Source organism: Erpetoichthys calabaricus, chromosome 15, assembly GCF_900747795.2.
Source record: "Erpetoichthys calabaricus chromosome 15, fErpCal1.3, whole genome shotgun sequence".
Lineage (NCBI taxonomy): Eukaryota > Metazoa > Chordata > Cladistia > Polypteriformes > Polypteridae > Erpetoichthys > Erpetoichthys calabaricus.
The window spans coordinates 98,975,994-98,989,239 of record NC_041408.2 but is presented as its reverse complement, the minus strand read 5'-3'; the positions used below and the strand labels follow the sequence as shown (position 1 = coordinate 98,989,239).

The window sequence follows — 13,246 nt, the reverse complement described above, 5'->3', positions numbered from 1 at the left end:
AGCGTTACATTTTTTCGCAAAAAAACTTGTAAAAAGCGTTGCATTTTTTGGCTTGAAAAAAATGACATATTTATTAAATCTCATCTTCTACTGTAAAATGTGCTAAACACTAAAAGTACAAAGTCAGAAGTTTAGAAGGTATAATACTGATACAAATCATAATAATAATGAATAATAAAATCTCTCTATTATATAAAAAAAATCCTGGGACAAGACAAGACTATTTATCCTAGGACAAGACTTTTTCAGAGAGATAATTTCAAGTCCTGCTAGGCGAGACTTTGTGCCAAGAGATTTAAAAACGCCCAGGGCTAGAAATAAAAGACAATCAGTAGAAGACGAAGTAGAACGTCGTAAAGAGGTTCAAAAACGTTGGCGCAATACACATGCACAGGTTAGAGATTATGAAAGTACTAAAATTCAAAAGTCTCAAAAAAATGAAAGTAAAGATCGCATTAGTGCAAACGAATATATAGACATAGGTGATATGACAGAAGTATTTAGATATTGTTCGGTTTTAAAGTTTAAGTTGGAGACTTGCAGATCGTCTAATTCGTGCTGCCATCAGGGAAAAGTAGCGTTTCTTCCCAATGAAGAGGCGCATCCGTGAGAAATCAAAGATTTGTTATTTGGTGAAAGGAAATACACAAACACTACAGGCAAAATATCCGAATCTACAATAATCTGTTCACGTTCACATCATTCAATGCTCAAAACGTACACTTCCACAATTCAGGACCATACGCTATGAGAATCTGTGGTCCTGCAACAACTAAAGCTACTACAAGTTTAATTTCAAAGAAACCACAATTCAGTCAGTATATTTATGATCACAGAGAAGTGATGCAACATAGAATCGAAAGAGTTAAACGACTGGATGTATGACTGGAAATATATCTGAAAAGCACGGACAAAGAAGTTTTCTTGGATTTCTATATGAGATAATTTCAAGTCCCACGAGACGAGATTTTGTGCCAAGAGATTTAACCACGCCCGGGGCCAGAAATAAAATACAAAGAGTAGAAGACAAAGTAGAATTTCGTAAAGAGGTTCAAAAACATTGGCGCGAAACACATGCAGAGCAGGTTAGAGAAAATGAAAGTACTAAAATTCAAAAGTCTCAAAAAACTGAAAGTAAAGATCGCATTAGCACAAACAAACAAAAATTATTACTTGGTGAAATAACGTAACAGCAAAAAGAGATCGAATATATGGACATAGGCGATATGACAGAAGTATGTACAGTAGGTATTGTTCAGCTTTAAAGTTTAAGACGGAGACTTGTAGATCGTCTAATTCGTGTTGCCATCAGGGAAAAGTAGTGTTTCTTCCCAATGAAGAGGCGCATCCGTGAGAAATAAAAGATTTGTTATTTGGTTGGACATATTAGAAATTCTACAGCCAATAATGGATATAAATCCATACATCCAAAAGTATCACACAAAGTATTACACAAAATCTATCTAAAAAACACGGACAAAGAAGTTTTCTTGGATTTCTGTATAAATCCAAAAGATCACGCTCGCATATATAATAAACCAACATGCGAAGAATTGTCAGCGATAACAGTTTCGAAAGACAGAGATATCAAAGACAGAGTTGATATTCATGTTTATCCAAAAGCACAGCACGATACGTCACAAGAGGCAGATCCAGGAAATGACTAGCACGTAGGGCCCGCACGGGGCTTGGTGAGCGAAGCGAGCAGGGGGCAGAGCCCCTAGTAATAATAAAAATAATGCTAATATTGCATATACTGTCAAAATGTGTTGTTTGTATGGTATATCTTGAAGCACAGTGAAATACACAATCCAATGTCACAATCGAGACAACAGTAGCGTGATTCTTTGCAGATTTTCTTTCCAGACTGATCAACTTTTGAACAGCACACTGCACAAGTGCAATTGACACAAGCATTCCTTTTGGATTCATCAGAATCACTTCGATATCACTGTTTGTTTTAATTTCATTCCCTGAGACAGATTCACTTCGTCATCACTGCTCGTATCACTGTCAAGAGCCTGCAACACCTGGACTGCTCAAAAACGTTTCTCATGAGACATCTTAGGAGAAGATGTGTCTGCACTGTTGCCTGGGTAGCACTCGGGCCTGTCACTTACACAAGTCATGCCTATATATTTTCCCAAGCAATGCTGGGCATTAAAGCTGTTGCCACTTTTACAGCCCGAGTAATCCTCAGGTCTAACGTTTACGTGAGATACATCTATACAGTTGCCCGAGTGATGCTCTGGACAATAAAATAATAAAATAAAATGTATTATTATTATTATTATTATTTATAGCAATATTTGTTTCTGAAACTTTATGTGATTTTAACACCCTTTATTTTTTCTTGTATTAATATTCCAGAAGATTAAGTGACACATTTTTGTGTGTTCTGGTTGTTATTATTAACTGCTGAGTTCTGACATTTGAAATGCAACCTGTTTAGAAGTACAAAACAAGTTTGGTCACATATAAGCCAAGTTGTAGCTGTCATTGAGCTGTGTATAGAGAGAGCCTCCATGTCTGATAATAATAAACCACACACCTTCATTTGTATCATTGATGATTTCAAACTGCATCTATAAAGCTGGTAAGCATAATGTCTTACCTGCGAAATAAGCTTTCCATTTGAAAAACTAATTAAAACATATCCTGCCATGTCTCTCCCACTAAACCTCTCCTGCAAGTCTGCTTTCTCCACAATCATGCTGAAGAACAGCTGGTCAGGGTGCATCAGTGCCAAAGATCTACAGACCTTTGGGTGTTTGACATAAAACAAGAAAGGGCAAGAAAATTAATGGCAACTAGCATGCATAATGTGAAATGTCAGTGCCATCTTAATTTGTAAATCTGACATTTTTTCCTTATTTGACAATGACTTTCAATGAATAAGTGACAAATTAAAGAAGAAACCAGCTATTATCAATCTAAAGGTCTTCTTGTGTCTTATTGAAACTGACCATTAGTTTTTTAGAGATTTGTAAAGCACCTCTGAAGTTCATAAAGGTTTTTTTTGTGTATACGAGAGCCCTTTTTTCAGTATTCTGGACAAAATCTTTTAAGCAATGTTCATTATTCTTATTAAAAAAAAAGCCATATAAATCTTTATAGGAAAAGGCAGCCTTGCTTGTGATTTGGATGATCAGACCTCTGGCATGCTGACTGACAAACATCTTTTTAATACATTTCCCATTGGCGGCCCTATCAGTAAAATCAGAGCAGATAATCTTCTCATTCGTATTCCCCTGCTTGCTCCATCTTCAATCAATATTGCTATGGATTATGCACTGAACGGAGTACAATTTTGCTTCTTGAACTTGCTCCTTTTCTCTGAGGCTTCCATAATAAAGACCATCTCATGGTATAACACAAATGATCATTCATGAACAACAGACATGCATACAGCAATGATTTTCACACAAGTGTGATACTTAAAGCTCTTTACTAAAACACCTGTCTTTTCAAAGGTTTTTATTGATAAAGCTCCTTGTTTGCCCCTCTATATGCACTGAGTGAAAGGCAATTAATGGTTTTTGGTTTCAGCTTCACCACAGATCAATTGCCCAGCTGGACTGTTGCATAGCAGAAAACTCGAGCTGCCTTATCAATTCTCAGAAAAGGAGTAAGTTTACAGGAAGCCTGAAAATAAACCAAAAGCAGGATATTAAAGAGACCACTGTCCAGGAGCATGCCATTCTGCTTTCAAACTGGAATTTTTCAACATTAATACAAATAGATTGTTGTTATAGTGAAATTCAACCTTATATTATATTGTACCCAAGTAAAGAATAGTTGTTCAATGTTTCAGCCTGTTATGGTGCACCGTGTAACAGCAACTAGCCTGAAGAAGTTCTTCTTTAGTGCAGCCCATTTGTGTCTTTGGACTGCAGCAAGGATGAAATCGAGAAGCCCAGGGGTCACTTTCTTGTACCAAGGAAGAAGACAATCTTAAGTACAAGAATAGCAAAAGTATGCTGATGGTTTCTGATCTCAGCCTCCTCAAAACTCAATCGATATCATGCCAGCATTCTTTTCAGGGTGGCTTTAAGAAGCAGTCACAGGAAATTTCTGAAAAGTTGCAGAAATGAGAAAGACCTGCTGGGGCACATTAAGGGATCCAGATTATCAGGAGGCATCGATTAGTTATAGTAAGTGCAATCGCTGCAGAAGGGGACATGCAGGGCATACCACCAAGCTGGAACATTTGGTAGACTGGTGGAAAACAGAGATAACCTGAAAAATCAAAAACTTAAATGGCTCATGGCATCCATAAAGGAATTTGCTGGAAGAGCAGCTGAAATATAAGCAAATTGTGCTGTGAGCTACAATACGTTTGCCGCTATATGGTGGCGAAGAAGGTCCCTACAATCAAATATTTACTATAGAATTATGCCATATTTTATGGATAGGTACTCCCTGATGGACTGACATCCTGACTAGGCATCTTCCGTGTACACTTTTCTGATTTCTACTCCAGCCCCTAGTATTAAAGAAAGGTTCAATCCAAAGGATATTGTACCTTTTTATGTAAAAGCTCTTTTTTACAAAATTATGCTTCAGTTTGTAAGAAATTCCTTGCTGAGGTTTAGGTATTGGACTTTAAACCGAAAACCACTGTATATAATCTACAATATTTATTTATATAGCACATTTTCATACAAACAATGTCGCTCAAAGTGCTTTACATGATGAAGAAAGAGAAAAAAAAGACAAAATAAATAATTAAAATTAGGGAACACTAATTAACATAGAATAAGAGTAAGGTCTGATGGCCAGGGAGGACAGAAAAAACAAACAAAAAAAAAAACTCCAGACGGCTAGAGAAAAACATAAAATCTTCCGGGGTTCCAGGCCACGAGACCACCCAGCCCCCTGCAGGCATTCTACCCAACATAAACGACCTCACAATCAGTCCTCATTGTATTCAGGGTTCTCATGAGAAGAACTTGATGATGACGGCCATGTGGACTTCTGGCCACTTTAATCCATCAATGTAGGTACATCACGGTGCTTTGATTAGGTGGTGGTGGTGCAGATCGCCACCACAGAAAACCGAAAAAAGAACAGAAGAGAAAGTAGGGGTACAATGTAGTTGCAGGGTCTTCGGGACCCCCTGAGGTTGCTGGTTTTTGTTCAAACCAGATGAACAATAAGTGATAATAATTAATAATAATTGATCTCATTTAGTTAGCGGGGTTTTTTTTCTCTTCTCTTATTCTGCATTCAGAAAAGCACAGCAGTATGATTTTTACATTACAAGACATTTAAAAACATTTTCTGCTATAGCTTTAAAAGCTAAACTCTTTTTTTGTTGTTTTCCTATTATTTTTCTCTTATTCTGTGTACTCTGATCCCTTCATTGTATCCTAATAGTGACAATTAAAAACAAGCAAAGCAGACACCAGGGCGAACAACATTAAATGATAAAAGGCTGCAACTGCTTCAGTGTTAGACCCACTAATTAGTCAATAATGGAAAGGCAAAATGGAAATCAAGATGAATACAAATAAAAAGTAAAAAAAAAAAAAAATATATCCACATATAACTGTTTAATTGTTATTAAAATGTATTAACACGCTTACTTTTGTAATTCCTTCATTGACCCCAAAACACAGTAACTGGGAAATAACAGCTCACTTTAATTAGGTTAGGAGTCCTCTTGGCGTAGAGAAGCATTAGTTCTACTCTAGTATTGCCAAGCTTAACACAAATAACAAACCCTCATTTGATGCTGCTTCTCATTGTTGTGACAGTCCTGGTTGGCAGCAGCTGCCAAGTCTCTCTTGAACCCAGACCATTGATAATCGTAAACCGAGATAAGCCAATGGTATAATATGGCGTTTTTATTCATATAAATCAATCCAGGGTTCAAAACCCCAAGGTGCAATTAGTGCAAGTCCATTAAATAAATAAATAATGACACAATCCAGTGTTCATGTACAGGCTAAAAACCAATAAATAATTAAAATCCACTCGAGAAACCAGGACTCCTGCTACGATCATTAATCTGCTCAGAGCATCTCATTCTCCCTGTCTCCCCAGCTCACCCCAGTGGGCCTCCCAGCTGTTGAAGACTCTGAAAGCTGTGGTCATTCTTTTCTAACTTGCATCCTGTCTGCCTCTACAGTCATCAGCCCCAGATGCTCGGAGCCAGACCACTGTCATCCTATCACACTCTCTCAGAGCTTCTTGCATACCTGAGAGGCCTCAGTCCAAGTCTCTGCTCCAACCCGCACCCTTTAAAGCAAAATGGCTTTGCCCCTGCACAGGCGCCCGACCACCCAGCCATCCTCACCTCTGGTTTCCTTCCAAAACCCTTCTCCTCCCTCACATCCTGCACAAACTCTTTTTTGCATGTAACGTAATCACAAACCATATTGAACTAATGGAGAAACTGGCTGCTGCACACCTCCACACATGAATACTTAGCCAAATCTTCACCTACACCCTGGAGCTGCTCTACTTTGTTTCCACTCCCCAATGCCGTACCCTAAGCATAAATGCCCTGCATGATCATAACACTTGCACCACCACAGACCTCTCCTTATCATACTCACTCCATACTTGTAGGGAGACCTCAGATTTGGAGGTGCTAATAGTGATTCTAACTACATCCCCCTCATCCACAAACCATTCCAATGGATGTCTGTGATCACAGTTTGGTGAGGCCATGAGGACAACACAGAAGCAAACACACAATGTTTACCTCCCAAATCTGCATATACTGTAGTTACCATTGCAAACTAGCCCAACGGGAGTAGCCAGAGAATGTAAAAATATGTCTTCCATAATAGTGATAAATAAATCTAAGCAAACTTTGCCTGAAAAAGGAATAACAAGACCCTGGAGCCAGGCCTCAAAATGGAGATCACCACAAAACCCAATCAGGCTTATCCCAAACCTGCTGTATGGAGATTCAATGAGGATAACTACATGCAAGATGAAGGGTGACAATTAGATGCAATGTGTTATGTTTTAGGGGAGAGGAAACTTTAAGGAGTAAAAGAAAGAAGTGGAAATAAAGAATAGAACTTTAACAGGTGGGGTAAAAAAATACAAAAAAAGAGTTTGCCAAAAATCACAAAATTAATCCAATAATCATTTGTAAAAAAAAAATACACAGTTCCTGGACTAATAACTTTTCCTCTCACTCCTGAAGCAAAAAATTTTTAGAGAAAAAAAAGTTTAGTCAAAATGAAGCCCAATCACATGGTAGCAACCGTGTGTAGGAACCACCTACATGGTGGCGGCCACACAAAAAATAGCAGTGTGACACGGAAAACAAGCAACAAGAGGGCACCACAAAGTCACAATGACAAAATATGTGACATTTTCAAAAACAAACAGATATACTTAAAATGTACAAAAATGGGTTAAACAAAAATAAAAATTTGATCCCAACATAATGACAGTCAGGTGACAGGCAACAGTGAGACAGAATAAGGCATACTAGAGAAATGTGCCCTATAACTAAATGTTGTTGGCTTGTGTATACTGAAACATTTTTATTTTAATTACTTGTATTCATTTTAATTATTTATTTTAATTAGTTGTACTTTTAATTACATGTACCCATTCTAAGTGTGTTTTGATATATGACACAGCCAATGTTAATTTATTCAGAAAAACATTCTTTATTGCATTTTCAAAGGTATTTCTTGGAGCATTTTTTTCTTCTTCATTTAAAAGTGTTCTGCCTTAATTGTTCTTGCAGCATTACAGATTTAATCAAAGTTTTATTTGCAACAGATGAGCAGTTTTCTTAATTAGCAACTAGTTGGAGTTTATTTTGGACAGACATTTTGTTACACTTGCTGGCTCCTTACAGAAGCAGACCATTAACCGTTTTACTTGCAAATGCTTCCAAGGCATTCACTGGAGCCTTTTTTTCACCTTACTGAATTCTTTATTTGTACCCTCAGTGAAGCATTAATTTGTCATACTGATTAATAGTAATTGTTATTTAATCATATTTATATATAAATTTGGAATTTGCTACAATAGTTAGGGCTGATTTAACTAAATATATTTTGTATTTTAAACTAATAAGCAGAGGCTACTGCAATAAAATTTGCTAAACTGAATTTTCAGACCTTAATATAAGATGAAAAATCAATTATTGATTTTTCCCTAACTTTTTTTTTTTTATTTCAGTTTCATAAGGAAGTTGAGGGGCAAGGTAAGAACCAGCCCTGGACAGTGTACCAGATGCTCATTCTGAACATCTTTCAAGCAGTCAGTTTGCCTAAACCACTTGACTTGAGGATATGGCAGGAAAATGTAATGTAAAACCAAGCTGAATCTGATTATGAAGGAGTGACACGATGGATAAAGACCTGGAAGAATCAACATCACGAGGAAAAAGGCAGAGGATGATTCTCCAGATCATGTGCTGTGGAAAATATAGTGGTCGATGCCTTTACATTTTGAAAAGAGCAAGACACCCATACTAACTGCCTAACAGCAGCTGAGCATCTATGACATGCACCACTATGCTGCCAATAGACCAGCATATTCTTTAACATACTTTAAAATGATTTATTTGTTGATTTTTTTCAAAGAAATGTAAAAATTACAACATTCATTTAGAATGAATTTTCAATGTAATCCTTACTCTGATGAAACTGACTGCCACTCATATTTATTTTAAAATATTGGTGTTATTTATAAAGAAAATAATAGGATGTATGCACTTACAACATGAAAGAGGTGTTTAACAAGTTGAAGAAGAGTGTATCCATTTAAGAGGCCACATAATAATAAGCCAACCATTTTTTATGAAGGCAGATAAGTGAAAGTGAACTACTTAAAAAGAAAACCACTGCTGTCTCTCTGTTTTTATTGCAATCATGTTGATTGCTTCATAAACTGCTTAGTAATGACTGACTGAGTTGTGACACTGTGTAAGTCATCTAAACCAATGCTAAAAACATAAATGTAGAAAAAAAATAAATGGGAAAAGCACAAGATTTGATTATATGATACAGGTACCAGTACAGTGTCCCCTCGAGTCTGACACTGACTTGGAGACATAAGTTAAATGATAAAATGATAAAATGACAGAGGAGTTAAACAAAGCACAACACGCAATGGCAAGACAAGAAACCCTTTACACTGCGGGCCTGGCTATACTGCATGGTCCTCAAATGATTACCTTTCCATATTGTTTCCTCATGTCAGAGCCTTAATAAATGCTCACGCTTTTATCAACTCCCAGTAGCGGCCACCTTTCCTCACTGCCAGAGAACCAATTAACAATGGCACTTAATATTTTCCACAGCCATTTATACAGATGGAGGGCAGCCAGTACACAATGCAGTATGAGTATTATCCTCTAGTAAACCATTTTACAAATCACCAATCCTTCTACTTGAAACGGTTCTCATACATTTTTGACTAAATAACCTTTACGTCTGGTATAAACACATGCAACCTCTATCAACGTACCACACACTTTACCTCTAATGTTATTATTGGAAGCACAGGGCAGTCAAAAGTTATACCTGTCAGTTTTCTGCAGTTTTGTTATACATCGTAGGGCCATGGAGTTCAAAGCCTCTTTTATTAGCATTGAGTTCAAGGCAGAAAACAATCCTGAAAGTAGTGCTAGTCCATCCAGCGCACACTCATGCACACATCCACATTCACTAAAACCTGACCAGATAATTTAATTTGCACTCCTTTGACGTGTTCGAACACACGGGAGCCCACACACTGTCTTGAGGAAAATCTGCAAACTCCAGACAGACACTAATGTTTGAATCTATATCTCTGGAATGGTCAAGCAGCAAAGATAACACTATCTTACCATACTTACAAAAATTATTAACAAAATAATTATGAAGGAAAAAAAAAACAAACATTTATTCGTTTCACTGTTTATTTTGTCAGCTTCACAAGCACCCAGAGCAAATATTCTGCAAAGGCCAGAAATAATCTCAGAGCCCACAAAGCCACTCATACTTGGCTCTACATGCTTTAAAAGTATTATTAGGTGGTTTGCTTATTTAATAATTAACCAGGACTTGTTCATTATTTCATTAAATATTTTCAAGGGTGGAAATACTAAACATTGTTCAATATAAAACAGAAACATCAAACCAAAATAGACCAACACTTGTAAATCACCCTGGATTCAAGTTTAACTCAGAGACCGTGATAGTTACAGTTATTACTTAATTGGCAAGTGTCTCTTGTAAGCTCTAAAGTACATCAGAATAAGGACATCTACATAAACACATAGACTTATGGTGCCTACAAAATGTATTCACCTCCTTGTAAGTTTTCACTTTTTATTCTTTCATAATGTTGAATCACAGTGAATTTATTTTGGCTTTTTTGGCACTGATCAAGAGAAAAATAATGTCAAAGTGAGAACAGATCTCTGCAAAGAGGTCTAAATTAAATACAAATACAAAACGCAAAAGAATTGATCACATAAGTATTCATCCCTTTATTATGACACACCTAAATCATCACTGGTGCAACCAATTGGTTTTAGAAGTCACAGAATTAGTTCAATGGAGATCACCTGTCAAGGGATTTCAGGCGACTGGAGTACAGATACGCATTATCTGGGAGGTCCAGCGTGTAGTAAACCATCATCATGGCCTAACAAACACAAAGAAGACAAAAGGAAACTCCAAGAAGCTCTCCGAAAGCACAAGTTGGGTAAACTTGGGTTTCTGTTTTAACAATGTGTTTACACAGATTATTGTAGAAACGGAATACACATGAAATGCATGTGTTCCAAATAACAATCTATTATTTCCACTCTAAAACTCCAGAACTTTACTCCCAGATAATCAATCAAGGCATGAGCTGGGAGAACTTTGTGCACGTTCTGCAGCTGTGGAGAGATGGAATTGTAGGCTGCTTGCTGCTTGTCTTTATTGGCACATTTACAGGACAAAAGACGCTGACGGAGAGAGTGCGAACAGATTTAAGGTGGGCTGGATCTACAAGTTTTTTCGTAGGCTCTGGTAATTCGAGCGTTAAGCACCCTCTTATGAAGTTACATTCCAGTGAGGGATGGCCCATAATTTGCTGAAATTATTTCCATCTTATATTGATGTTTCCTAGGACTCTTAAATGCCTCAGGGAAGTGTAAAAAGAGTGAGTGAGCAATCCTAGGTTGGTAGCTTCATCTTGACTAATCAGACTTTCTCAGCTATGACAGTTTTTTTAGCTTAACATCATTTCAGACTTTTAATTGAAGTTTCTTAACACTGCAAATACATAAGATCATGTCTGGGGTTTCCACAGTTATGCTTCAGTTCTGCTGACAACTCTCCCTTCTTGTAAATGAGGGATTTTGTTCAGTTCTGAAAACCATTGAAGAATTCATATTTCATCTTAATAAAATCACCAGTGACTGCTTCACAGAATGTGCCCGTTACAGTATTTCTTGAAGCTCAGTTCTTACAGATTTGACTTGACAGATGGCATGGACTTGAGTTAGCCAGCTATGTCCTGTGAGAAGCCCTCCTGCTTTGTTTTGCCAAATCCAACTTTGCTTTTTTGTGTCTGTTTTTGTGTTTTCATTGCAAACTGCATAATACAGATTTATCCATGAACTTGCTCACTATAGATTAAAACAAGCTGTGCTACTTTTTATAATTGTTCCAACTGGTGATGTGCTATTTGAGCCGTAACTTGACAGCTGGCACTGGCACTCCTGTCGGCGTGGGCTGTGCTGTGAAGCGGAACATGCTCCTGCATTTCCCACAGTCCAATCACAATGCATTTTTTATGCTTATATTCTGAATTCAGTGTGCAATTTATTTAAACTTAAAACAGGCAACCTACTTTTTTTTTAAGCTCAGTGTAGCAGCTGCTGCCACAGTAGCTTTCTTTTAGGTTTTGATCCACACATAATATGGTGAGGTATATGGGCCGTTTTGGAGCTGCAGGAATCACTGTGATGACTCAAAGCTCAAAGAAAAAGATATGGTGAGTCGGGGGATTAGAGCATTGTGTTCTACCTTACATCATGACGCAGCCAATCTGCCTTTTCAGTGCCAAGGGGAACAGTAGCACTGCAGTCCCACAAGTTTCAAGTAGTTCTCATTACCGAGTCTGTGGGAGTATAAACTGGAACACAGAAACAAAGGGCAGCTGAGAAGCTCAAAACTGAAATCTAAACAAAGTGTACTAGTAGACAGAGATGGAAGATGAGCAATCTATTAAGAGGCGTTGGTGCACTCAAGAAATACCGTCAGCTGCCAACTCAGTTGAAAACTAGATGGGCCTTGTTGTAGATATGCAAGGTGCCTGAGGATTATTGTGAGTTCAATAAAACTGGGAGATAATTAAGTAAGTAAATACCATTGTCAAGACAGACAGGGGTCAGAATGCTGGGACAGAAAAATGAAGTCGAACAACCAGATTCCGAAAGAGCAAAACAAAAACAACAGTCAAAAAAAAAAAGAAAAATATCAAATTCAACCTCTAAGGCCTACCTGGAATAAAGCTAACTAATGCTAAGGACAGCACAGATTTTGAATCCACTGAGGGATGATGCAGTGTCTGATTGTTGTCATATTTGCATTGCCACATCCCAAGACATGAACAGCATGGCAACCGTGGTCATGCGGCCAAATCCAAATTCATCACGTAAATAAAGAATATAAAATGGTATCTCATAATCAATCTTGTAATTTCACATAATCCATATATGCAAAAAAACAGAAATAGGCAAAAACACATATGTAAAATTGGCTTAATGGAAATACTAAGAAGGTATAAACCTAGCACAAACGATGACCTTTTCTACATATATTTCCTTATTGGGAAGATGCGTTTATCCAAGGCGACTTTTGAGATACAATTCCTTACACTTCTTTTGTTTGTCCATTTGGAGCAGGGGCAGGTGAAGTGACTCGCTTATGGTCACACAGTTTCAGTAGCAGGGGTTTTAAGTCCAAACCCTTAACCACTATGCTACACTGGCCTGGCAAGTAACAGAGTCCACGCCCGTGGACGTGTGCATAGAAGTGATTTGCAAGTGAAAGTGCATACAAATGCTGCATTTTACTGAATAGTAATATTATTAAAAGTTCATATTTTTACACCTAACATATTTGTTAAGGGCCTCACCTTGGCCAGTATCATTGACATCCTATTTTCCATCTGTCCATTTCTTAGACCTACCATTTCCATTAGGGGATCTTAGGGAGGTGGAATATGAATATAATATATAGGAAATGCCTCTGGCGATATTTATTAAGTCAACATTTTA

General features: G+C 37.3%; 1 protein-coding gene across 22 annotated transcripts in view; it reads right to left on the bottom strand.

Annotated features, from left to right (window-relative positions):
• nrxn1a (neurexin 1a) overlaps nucleotides 1-13,246 on the bottom strand; it is a 1,087,315-nt gene that overhangs the window by 695,237 nt on the left and 378,832 nt on the right. The gene's annotated exons all lie outside the window — the stretch shown is intronic.